This window comes from Sus scrofa, chromosome 6 (genome assembly GCF_000003025.6).
Source record: "Sus scrofa isolate TJ Tabasco breed Duroc chromosome 6, Sscrofa11.1, whole genome shotgun sequence".
NCBI classification, from domain to species: Eukaryota; Metazoa; Chordata; class Mammalia; order Artiodactyla; family Suidae; genus Sus; species Sus scrofa.
Genome location: NC_010448.4, coordinates 106,753,859 through 106,766,587, shown reverse-complemented (window position 1 = coordinate 106,766,587; position 12,729 = coordinate 106,753,859). Strand labels below are relative to the sequence as shown.

Genomic DNA, 12,729 nt, shown 5'->3' with positions numbered 1-12,729 from the left:
TTTTGCCTGTAATTGAGTTGAATCTCATCTCTTCTTTGACATGATTGCATGATGCTCAGTAGTATGAATATCATTAATTATAAAGTGGTTTATAATAATGGGTGTTTATTGTGGATATTCAGTCTGTTTATTGTGATTATACAGTGTTGCAGTGAATTTTATATTTATTTGTGTCTTTGTTCATTTGTGCAAGTATATCTGTAAAGTCTTAGAAATGAAATTGTTTGAAATTTAGCATTATTTATTTGTGTCTTTGTGCATTTGTGCAAGAATATCTGTAAAGTCTTAGAAATGAAATTGTTTGAAATTTAGCATTTATAATATTTATTGATTTTTTTTTTTTTGACAAATTTTCCTACATAGACATTCAGTCACCTGCAATGACATCAGAGTAACCTGTCTCAAACCCTTGCTAAGGCTGTGTTGTTAAACTTCCTAATCTTTTGCGGGCCTGATGTGTAGAAAATGTTATTTTGATTTGGTTTTAATTTGTGTGTGTTCTGCTATTATCATACCAGCCATCTGTGGTTTCTTTCTGGTGAATATATTATGGTGATATTTCCTTTTTTTTTTGCTTCTTAAAATTTTTTTTTTATTAAAGTATAGTTGATTTATAATGCTGTGCCAATTTCTGCTGTACAGCAAAGGGACCCAGTCATGCATATGCATACATCCTTTTCATAACATCTTCCATCATGTTCTATCCCAAGAGACTGGATATAGTCCCCCGTGCTGTACAGTAGAACCTCATTGCTTATCCATTCTCTTGTTTGCTGAGGTAGGCTTGTATGTCTATAAACCTCCCTCTTGGAATTGCTTTAGCTGCATCCCATAGGTTTTGGAGTGTTGTATCTTTGTGGTCATTGCTTTTAGGTATTTTTTAATTTCCTCTTTGATTTCTTCAGTGATCCATTGGTTGTTTAGTAGCACGTTGTTTAGTCTCCATGTGTTTGTGTTTTTTGCAGTTTTTTTCTTGTTGATTTCCAGTCGTATAGCGTTGTGGTCGGAAAATATGCTTGATATGATTTCAGTTTTCTTACAGTTACTGAGGCTTGATTTGTGGCCCAGAATGTGATCAGTCCTAGAGAATGTTCTGTGTGCACTTGAGAAGAATGTGTATTCTGTTGCTTTTGGGTGGAATGTCCTATAAATATCTGTTAAGTCCTTCTGGTCTAATGCTTCATTTAGGGCCTGTGTTTCCTTGTTGATTTTTTGTCTGGATGATCTGTCCATTATTGTAAGTGGGGTGTTAAAGTCCCCTGCCATTACTGTATTATTGTCGATTTCTCCTTTTAAGGTCGTTAGCAGTTGCCTTATATATTGAGGTGGTCCTACGTTGGGTGCATATATATTTATAATTGTTATTTTTTTGTCTTCTTGGATTGATCCTTTAATCATTATGTAATGTCCTTCTTTGTCTCTTATAATAGTCTTTATTTTAAGGTCTATTTTGTCTGATATGAGTATTGCTACTCCAGCTTTCTTTTGATTCTCGTTTGCATGGAATATTTTCTTCCATCCTCTCATTTTCAATTTGTATGTGTCCCTAGAAGTGAAATGTGTCTCTCTCTCTCTCTCTCTCTTTTTTTTTTTTAATTTCTTTGGGCTGCTCCCGTGGCATATGGAGGTTCCCAGGCTAGGGGTCTAATCGGAGCTGTAGCTGCCAGCCTACGCCAGAGCCACAGCAACGCTGGATCCCAGCTACAGCTCATGGCAACGCCGGGATCGTTAACTCACTGAGCAAGGGCAGGGACCGAACCCCCAACCTCATGGTTCCTAGTCGGATTCGTTAACCACTGCGCCATGACAGGAACCCCGAAGTGTGTCTCTTTTGAAGGCAGCATACATATGGATCTTGTTTTTGTATCCATTCAGCCAGTCTATGTCTTTTGCTTGGGGCATTTAGTCCGTTAACATTTAAGGTAATTATTGATATGTGTGTTCTTATTGCTATTTTATTAACTGTTTCGGATTTGTTTCTGTTGATCTTTTGTCTTCCTTTCATCTCTTATTCTCTCCTCTTGTGGTTTGATGAGTATCTTTAGTGTTGTATTTGAGTTGATTTTTCTTATTTGTTTGTGTATCAATTGTAGATTTTTGGTTTGCAGTTACCCTGCAGTTTTGATATAGAGGTCTATATATATACATGTATATATATGTATATGTAGATATACATGAGATTGTTTTAAGTTGTTTTTTTTTTCCTTTTTCTTTTTTTATTGTTATTTCCCAAATACAGTTTTTTTTTTTCTACTGTACAGCATGGTGATCCAGTTACACATACATGTATACATTCTTTTTTTCTCCCACTATCATGATCTGTCATAAAAAACTAGACATAGTTCTCAGTGCTACACTGAAGAATCTCATTGCTAATCCATTTTTTTTAATTTAATTTTATTTTTTTTTACAGAATGAAATACATATATTTAAACACAGTTACGTTCACACAGATTATTATATCATGGATCTTAAGAAACAGATTAAGTGACTCCCGCTGGAGAAGTGGAATGGAAAATGTGCTGAGACAAATAGGAAATTTATTCTATATTTTATCCCATTTTGTATGGCTTTCATCTTTACTATTTAGTATTATCTATTACATTTCAACTTTTCTTTAAAAATTAGCATTATATTAAAATTGTGTATATTATGCAACTAAAACTTATAAAGAAGAAAGCCTTATATATCATTAAATATTTTATGTAGCATAATAAAAGGAATAACTTAACTGGTAAGAAAAACAAAAATAATAGACCCTCTGAAAATAAGTAAAATATAAAATGCATAAATTGGTTAAAAAACAGTGTAACTATATAAATATGTCCTCACAATTTGTAACATCTTATTGATTCTTCAATATAGGCATTACACCATTCTAGGTGATGTGATAAACAAGACATTATAGACCTTACATTGTACCATGGAGAGAAATGGTTATTAGTAATACACTTGTAGAACTGTATTATTTAATTGTACAGTTGCGTTATTTAATTATAATTATCATAAATTTTTTGATGGAGAGGAAATCGGAATCAGATCTAAGAAGACTTCAGCATTCCAAGAATGATGTCAAATGACCCCCTTCATGGTGGATTATGCACTTATTTACTATGAGATATATTTCTTCTCCAGAGATTCCTTGTTTGTCTATCAACTGTAGATTTTTGGTTTAAAGTTATTCTGAAGTTTTGATATAAGAGTCTATAGGTGGAGTTCCCGTCGTGGCGCAGTGGTTAACGAATCCGACTAGGAACCATGAGGTTGCGGGTTCGGTCCCTGCCCTTGCTCAGTGGGTTAACGATCCGGCGTTGCCGTGAACTGTGGTGTTTGCCGTGAGCTGTGGTGTAGGTTGCAGACGCGGCTCGGATCCCGCGTTGCTGTGGCTCTGGCGTAGGCCGGTGGCTACAGCTCAGTTTCAACCCCTAGCCTGGGAACCTCCATATGCCGCAGGAGCGGCCCAAGAAATAGCAACAACAACAACAACAAAAGACAAAAAGACAAAAAGACAAAAAAAAAAAAAAAAAAAAAAAAAAAGAGTCTATAGGTATGTGAGATTTTTTAAAGTTGTTGTTTCTTAATTGCAAGTTCATCTCCAGTGTCCTGCATTTGTACCCACGTCTTCTCATGATTTCTGATTTTGGTGGCATAATTGTGCATGGATGATTTCGTGTCTTTACTGTATAGATACCTTTACTGGTAAGCCTTGTCATTTGTGGTATTTTTGTTTCCTGTTGCTGTCTTTTCTTTTCTGCCTAGAGAAGTTCCTTTAGTATTTGTTGTAAGGCTGTTGCTGAATTCTCTTAGCTTTTGCTTATCTGTGAAGGTTTTGATTTCTCCTTCAAATCTGAATGAGAGCCTTGCTGGGTAAAGTAATCTTGGTTGGAGGTTTTTCCCTTTCATCACGTTAAGTATATCATGCCACTCCCCTCTGGCCTGCAGAGTGTCTGCTGAAAAATCTGCTGATAACCTTATTGGGGTTCCCTTGTATGTTACTTGTTTCTTTTCCCTAGCTGCTTTCAAGATTTTCTCTTTGTCTTTGATTTTGGTTAGTTTGACTAATATGTGTCTCAGGGTATTCATCCTAGGGTTTATTTTATATGGTACTCGTTGTGCTTCCTGGATTTGAGTGAGTGGTTCCTTTCCCATGTTAGGGAAGTTTTCGGCTATTATCTCTTGGAATATTTTTTCTGTCTTCTTCTCTCTCTCTTCTTCTTCTGGCACCCCTATAATATGGATGTTGGTGCGTTTAACGTTGTCCCAGAGTTCTCTGAGACTCTCTTCATTTGTTTTCAATCTTTTTTCTCTTTTCTGTTCCGCATCCATAATTTCTACTAATCTGTCCTCCACCTCGCTTATTCGTTCTTCTGCCTCCTGTAGTCTGCTGTTAGCTGCTTCTAGTGAGTTTTTTATTTCAGTTATTGTATTTTGCATCTCTTCTTGTTTACGTTTTATATCTTGTATCTCTTTGCTCAGTGTTTCCTGTAAGTTATCCATCTCTGTTGCCTCCAGTTTATTTCCAATGTCTTGCCTCATCTTCAGCATCAACAATCTAAAGTGTTTTTCCTGGATGCTGAGAATCTCATCATCACTTAGCTGATTTTCTGGGTTTTTTTCCTTTCTCCCTCATCTGAGTTATAGTTCTCTGTCTTTTTGTTTTTATAGGTTTTTGGCGTAGTGATCTTTTTACAGATAAATAGAGTTGTAGTCTCTCTTACTTCTGGTGTCTGCCCCCCTGGTGGCTGAAGTCAGTATGGGGGCTTGCTGTAGTCTTCCTGATGGGAGGGACTGATGCCTGCCCACTGGTAGGTGGAGCTGATTCTAATCCCTCTGGAGGATGGGGCTTTGTCTCTGGATGGGATTAGAGGCAGCTGCTGCCTGAGGGGTCTTTAGGCAGTCTGTTTACTGAGGAGCAGGGCTGTGATCCCACCTGGACTGTTGTTTGCCCTTGGGCTTCTCAGTGCCACTGACTTGGGTGGGGCCAGATTATCCCAAACTGGCCACCTCCAGAGAAAAGCATATTTCTCAGGAATATTCTGCTGAGTATTCCCAAGAGCTTTGCTTCCAATGTCCTTCCCTCACAACAAGCCACATTCACCCCTGTTTTCCCAGGAGGTCCTCCAAGAACTACAGTCAGGTTTGACCCAGATTCCTATGGAGACTTTGCTTTGCCCTGGGACCCAGTGCACGTGAAAGTCTGTGTGCACTTTTTTAGAATGGGATCTCCGTTTCCCCCAGTCCCGTGGAGCTCCTGTGCACAAGTCCCACTGGCCTTCAATGCCAAATGCTCCAGGGGCTCTTTCTCCCAGTGCCAGATCTCCACACGTGAGAGTTTGATGTGGGGCTCAGAACTCTCACTCCTGTAGATGAGTCTCTGTGAACCAGTTGGTTTTCAGTCTGTGGAGCTTCCCACCCCAGAGGTATGGGGTTGTTTATATCACGAAATCACCCCTCCTACCTCTTGATGTGGCCTCCTCTTTTTCTTCTGGATTAGGGTATCTTTTTTAAGGTTTCCAGTCCATTTGGGTGGAGATTGCTCAGCCTTTAGTTGTGAATTTTGTTGTTTTCAGGAGAGAAGTTGAGCTCCTGTCCTTCTATTCCGCCATCTTAATCCTCTCTCTCTGCTAATCCCAGTTGTTGGTTTCTTAATTGCAAGTGCATTTCCAGTGTCCTGCATTCTACCCTCCTCTTCTTATGATTTCTGATTTTGGTGGCATATTTGTGCGTGAATGATTTCCTACCTTTACTGTATATATATGCCTTTACTGGTGAGCCTCATCATTTGTGGTGGTTTGTTTCTGGTTGTGGCTTTTTCTTTTCTGCCTAGAGAAGTTCTGTTAGTATTTGTTGTAAAGCTGGTTTAGTGTTGCAGAATTCTCTTAGCTTTTGCATGTCTGTAAAGCTTTTGATTTCTCCTTCAAATCTGAATGAGAGCCTTGCTGGATAGAGTAATCTTGGTTGGAGGGTTTTTTCCCTTTCATCATTTTAAGTATACCATTCCACTCCCTTCTGGTCTGCAGAGTTTATGCTGAAGAATCTACCGATAACTTTATTGGAGTTCCCTTATATGTTATTTGTTTATTTTCCCTAGCTGCTTTCATTATTTTCTCTTTGTCTTTAATTTTGGTCAGTTTGATTAATATGTGTCTCGGGGTGTTCCTCTTTCAGTTTATTTTATATGGTACTTGTTGTGCTTCCTGATTCGTGTGAGTGGCTCCTTTCCCATGTTAGGGAAGTTTGCGGCTATTATCTCTTTGAATATTTTTCTCTGTCTCTTTCTCTCTTCTCCTTCTGGTACCCCTATAATACGGATGCTGGTGTATTTAATGTCCCAGAGTTCTTTTAGACTGTCTTCATTTCTTTTTAATATGTCTTCTCTTTTCTGTTCTGTGTCATTGATTTCCACTAGTCTGTCCTCCACCTTGCTTATTCGTTAGTCTGCTTCCTGTATTCTGCGGTTGAGTGCTTCTAATGAATTTTTTATTCAAGTTATTGTATTATATTTGCATCTCTGCTTGCTTAAGTTTTAAATATATTTGCTCAGTGTTTACTGTAAATTATCAGTCTTTGCCTCCAGTTTATTTCCAATGTCTTGCATCATTTTCAACATCATCTGTCTAAAGTTTTTCCTGGAGGCTGATGATCTCCGGATCACTTAGCTGTTTTTCTGGGTTTTTTTTCTTGTTCCCTTATCTGAGTTATAGTTCTCTACGTTTTCATTTTTGTAGGTTTTTGGTGTGGTCTCCTTTTTGCAGACAATATAGTAGAAGCCTCTCTTACCCTTTTTTTTTTTTTTTTTTTTTTTTTTTTGTCTTTTTAGCGCCACACCCATGTGGAGGTTTCCAGGCTAGGGAATCTAATCTGACCTACAGCTGATGGCCTTTGCCACAGCCACAGTAATGTTGGAACCAAGCTGTGTCTGTGACCTACACCACAGGTCACAGCAATACTAGATCCTTAACCCACTGAACAAGGCCAGGAATTGAACCTGCAACTTCATGGTTCCTAGTCAGATTCGTTTCTGCTGTGCCACGATGGGAACTCTGCCTCTCTTGCTTCCAGTGTCTGCCCACCTCGTGGCTGAAGTTGGTAAGGGGGCTTGCTGTGGGCTTCCTGATGGGAGGGACTGGTGCTTGCCCACTGGTAGATGGGGCTTTGTCTCTGGGTGAGATTAGAGGCGGCTGTGTGCTTAGGGTGTCTTTAGGCAGCCTGCTTACTGATGGGTGGAGCTATGATCCCACCTGGATTATTGTTTGGCCTGGTGCTTTTCAGCCCTGATGAGGGGGGCCAGATTTTCCCAAAATGGCCATGTCTAGAGGAACACACGCTGGTGAATATTCCTGAGAGCTTTGCCTGTAATGTCCCCCCCTCCCCAACCAACCACAGTCACCCCCTGTTTTCCCAGGAGATCCTCCAAGAACTGCAGTCAGGTCCGACCCAGATTGCTGTGGAGCCTTTGCTTTGCCCTGGGACCCAGTGCACCTGAAAGTTTGTGTGCAACTTTCAAGAATAGAGTCTCTGTTTCCCCCAGTCCTGTGGAGCTCCTGCACACAAGCCCCACTGGGCTTCAGTGCCAGATGCTCCTGGGGGCAGTTTCTCCCAGTGCCAGATCCCCAGGCGTGGGGATTGAACGTTGGGCTCAGAACTCTCACTCCTGTAGGTGGGTCTCTGAGATGCAGTTACATTCCAGTCTGAGGGCTTCCCACTCGGTGGGTATGAGGTAGCTTATATCATGTAATTGCTCCTCCTGCTGTCTTGATGTGGCCACCTCTTTGTTTTCTAAAGTGGGATATCTTTTTGGAAGTTTCCAGTCCCTTTGGTTGAAGGTCGTTAAGCATTTCTGTAGTTCTGTGGTTTTTTATGAGAGAAAGTGAGCTCCAGTCCTTCTATTCTGTCACCTTAATCCTATCTCTATTATGGTGATACTTCTTGACAGCATTTTTTCCACTGGTCTTGTCCCTCACACTTGACCTTTGAATTTTGTGACAAGACTTTGCCACTCTGAAAACAGATATTAAAATTCTCCCACATTTTAGTCTTTTTTTTTATGTGTGAATTTTTTTTTCTTTTTAAAGTTTATGCTGCACCCACAGCATATGGAAGTTCCTGGGCCAGGGATTGAATCTGAGACTTAACTCTGACCTGTGCCACAGTTGTGGCAGTACTGGATCCTTTTCAACCACTGTACTGGCCCAGGATTAAACCTGTGTCTACACAGTGATTTGAGCCCCTTCAGTTTAACCCACTGCGCCATGGCAGGAACTCCTGTTTATTTATTTATTTTTTTGTCTCTTTGCCTTTTCTAGAGCTACTTCTTCGGCATATGGGGATTCCCAAGCTAGGGGTCTAATTGGAGCTGTAGCTGCTGGCCTATGCCAGAGCCACAGCAACGCGGGATCTGATCCTCGTCTGCAACCTACACCACAGCTCACAGCAATGCTGGATCCTTAACCCACTGAGCGAGGCCAGGATCGAACCGGCAACCTCATGGTTCCTAGTCGGATTCATTAACCACTGAGCCACAATGGGAACGCCGATGTTTTTTTATGTTTAAATTTTTAACAATTAATTTCTTTTGGACATTACCTCAATCTTAAGCTGTAATTATCCAGAGGGTTACCCAGTTGTCCTCATACTGACTGTTGAATACTCTTTTCTTCTGTAATTGAAGTTAATACTTTGTTATGGACTAAATTCGCTCATGTGTTTGAGTGTATTTTTTTGAGTCTCTGATCTGTTAATGTTTTGTCTATTGATATATTAGAACTAAATTGTTTTTTTTTTTTTTAGGGCTGCAGCTGAGGCATTTGAAAGTTGCCAGGCTAGGGGTTGAATTGGAACTGCAGCTGCCAGCCTACACCACAGCTTACGGCAATGCCAGATCCTTAATCCACTGAGCGAGGCCAGGGATTGAATCTGCATCCTCACGGATACTAGTCGGGTTTGTTACTGTTGAGGCACAACAGGGACTCCACACCTAAATTGTTAGAGTTCCTTTGTCATGCATTGTGTTAGGGATTTGATGTTGTCGCTGCAGTGGCTTGGTTTGCTGCTGTGGTGTGAGTTTGATCCCTGGCCCGGGAACTTCCAAATGTTGTGTGTGGGGCCAAAAAAAACCCCCAAACTAAATTGTTAATTATTATAACTAGGTGTATTTTAATATCAAGAAGTCCAACCTGTATCTCATTATGTTTTCTTTTTTGTTGTTGTTGTTGTTTTGTCTTTTTAGGGCTGCACCCTCGGCATAAGGAGGTTCCTTGGTTAGGGGTCGCATTGGAGCTATAGCTGCCAGCCTCCGCCACAGCCACAGCCATGCAGGATCCAAGCCACGTCTGCGATCTACACCACAGCTCATGGCAGTGCTGAATCCTTAACCCACTGAATGAGGCCAGGGATCAAACTCGAGTCCTCATGGATTTTAGTCGGGTTCATTAACTATTGAGCCACGACAGGAACTCCAACTTTTTCTGATTTTTTTAAGTTGAGATATGTTGATGTAAAATATTATATACGATGCAGGTGTATATACCAAATTACTTTTTAAGTTGACTTGTGTATGTGTATGTTACTGTAACTGGTATCTGATACTTTCTTCCCTTATGTATTTCAGGTGATTGTTCTTTGTTTAAAGCTTTTGAATTTTTAATCTTTATTTTACCAATTTACCGTATTGAATTCACATACTGAATTTTTCTCTTCGTTGTCTTAAAAAATAATTTTCTTTGTGTATTATTTCTTTCTCTTACTTAATTTTACCATCTTTGCAACACTTAAAAAAAAACAAAAACTGAAAACACTTGGAGTTCCCACCTTGTTTCACTGGGTTACAAATTTGACTGCAGGAGCATGGATTGCTGCAGAGGTGCTGGTTCAATCCTCTTCCTCTTCCTGGCGCAGTGGTTTTAAGGATCCTGTGTTAAGTTTGCAGCTGCAGCTCAGATTCTCTCCCTGGCCTGGGAACTTCCATATGCTGTGGGTGCAGCCATAAAATTAAAAACAAAAACAAAACAACAACTTGCTGGGAAAAAAATACATGCTGAATTTAGTGGAAGATTTTTTGTGTCACTGACACAGCATGATATTTATTTTTGTTGTTTGTACACTCCAAAAGTTGATGATACTAAGAAAGATATATTTGAAAATATCTTCAGTTCTTTAGCTGCCAACATTTTCATTTTATTGTCATGAGTAGATAATCAAGAGTGACTATATATATCTGTATTATCCATAGCAGTTATATTATCTTTAGCCTCCTCACAGCACATGGGGTTCCTGGGCTAGGGATCAGATCTGAGCAACATTTGTGATGTGAGCTTCAGCTGAGACAGTGCTGGATCTTTAACCCACTGTTCTTGGCTGGGGACCAAACCTGAGTCCCTGTGCTCTAGAGATGCCACTGATCCCACTGAGTGAGGCCAGGAATCGAACCCGCAACCTCATAGTTCCTAGTAGGATTCGTTTCTGCTGCACCATGACGGGAACTCTCTTACTATTTTTTTCAATAGCAGTTATTTTAAAAAATTTGTTTAAATTATCTATATGAACTTCTGTAAGGACACATTACTTGTTTCATTTTTTTTTTTCTTCTGAACCCTCTCCTCATTTCTTCTCTTCCTTTGATTAATTTTAACATTCATTTTGTGGTGCACTTTGAATAGTAGCTCCTAGATATGTGGGAGGTAAATTTTTTTTTTTTTCTTTTTGGCTGCCCTGTGGCCTATGGAGTTCCCAGACCAGGGATCATATCTTAGCTGCAGTCGTGACCTAAGCTGCAGTTGTTGTAGTGCCAGATGCTCAACCCACTTGTGCTGGGCTGGGGATTAAACTTGTGTCCCAGCAATCCCAAGGTTCCGCTGATCCTGTTGCACCACAATGGAAACTCCTGTGGGAGGTAAATTTTTTGAAGCCCCCTACATGTCTGAAAATATCCTTAATTGTTTGAGCATTGAAGTCTACTTTGGACATAATTTTCTTTTAGTGTTGTGGAAGATTTCCCACATTATCTCTCTTCTATTCTTGGTGCTGAGAGGTCTGGTGTAATATTTATTCATAATCTTCAGTATGTTGTCTAGATTTTTTTCCCTTTAGAAGTTTGAGGGTCATCTTTTTTGTCCTCATGATAAGCTTTTTAAAATCTTTTTTTTTATCCATTATGCTACATGTTCTTGGCCCTTTTAATCTGGAAACTCATGTCTTTCAGTTCTAGAAAAATTTATTGAATTTTTAAAATTTTTTCAGTGCCTTTTCTCTATTTTCTAATACTCCAGTTACTGGATATCCTTTTTCTTTTTTATCTCATATTTGCCATCTTGCTATTTTTGTTCTACTTCATAGGAAATTCTTTTTTTCCCCACACCTGCATCATGTGGAAGTTCCCGGGCCAGGGATCAAACTTTGCTGTAGCTGCAGCAATGCCAGACCCTTAACCTACTGTGCCACAAGGGGACTTCCCATAGGACATCTCTATATCTTCTGATGCTTCTTTTGACTTTCTCATTTCTTTTATATAATTTTTAATTTTCAAGAGTTCCTTTTTGTACTGTGAATGTTCTTATATAATTGTTTCATGGATGAATTAGCTTTTATTTTTTTATTAAAATTTTTTTTTTGCCTTTTAGGGCCACACCTGAGGCATATGGAGGTTCCCAGGCTGGGGGTGTAATCAGAGCTATAGCTGCCAGCCTGCATCACATCTCACAGCAACACCAGATCCTTAACCGACTGAGCAAGGCCAGGGATCAAACCCGAAACCTCATGGTTCTTAGTCGGGCTCATATCTTCAGCGCCATGACAGGAACTCCAAATTAGCTTATTTTTAGTTTGTGCTTTTTTTCTTCTAAGCAACTTCTTTCCTGTTTTTTTTTTTTTTTTTTCTTTTCTTCTTTTTTTTAAGCTTTAGATTTTCTTCATGTATATGGTGATTCTTGTTTATCTGCTTGTGGTTATAAGTGATGCACTAAAAACTGATTGGAAACTGTGTGTTTTGGGTGGTGGGTGGGCTGGTAGTCTCCAGCTTGTAGGGTGTGAATGAGGGGGTGAGAGAGACAGAAATAGACGGAGACAGAGAGATTGTGCTTAATGACTTTGGGCCCTATCAGTATTTTTTAGATCCTTTCTCTGGTTTTGTCGAATTCATTAGGAATTAATCTTTCAGTTTCCTTCCTAGAAAGTATAAGCTTGGCTCCTGTTCTCTGGGGGTTTCTGAGTAGGCAGAGAGCTTTGGGTAGAAGGAGTGGGTTTCAGTAATCAGTATGTGCACTGCTACTTATTTCCTCTGTTGTACGTATGATACTTCTCTTCTTCCCTCAGTTGTGACTGTTGAGCCCCCAGACTAAAGACCTTTTGTTTTACTCCTTCCAAAGATTTATACAGTCTTTAGGGAGTTATGCAGGCTAGTCTTCTGGGTAGCAGTTCATGGAATGGCAGGTGGGAGGTCCACGCACCCTTTTTTTTTTTTTTTTTTTTTGTCTTTTTGCTATTTCTTGGGCCGCTCCCGCAGCATATGGAGTTTCCCAGGCTAGGGGTCTAATCGGAGCTGTATCTGCCAGCCTATGCCAGAGCCACAGCAACTCGGGATCCGAGCCGCGTCTGCAACCTACACCACAGCTCACGGCAACGCCGGATCCTTAACCCACTGAGCAAGGGCAGGGATCGAACCCTCAACCTCATGGTTCCTAGTCGGATTCGTTAACCACTGCGCCACGACGGGAACTCCTTTTTTTTTTGCTG

General features: G+C 40.0%; 1 protein-coding gene across 5 annotated transcripts in view; it reads left to right on the top strand.

Annotated features, from left to right (window-relative positions):
• Positions 1-12,729, top strand: part of ESCO1 (establishment of sister chromatid cohesion N-acetyltransferase 1) — a 91,471-nt gene that overhangs the window by 22,858 nt on the left and 55,884 nt on the right. The window lies entirely within an intron of this gene.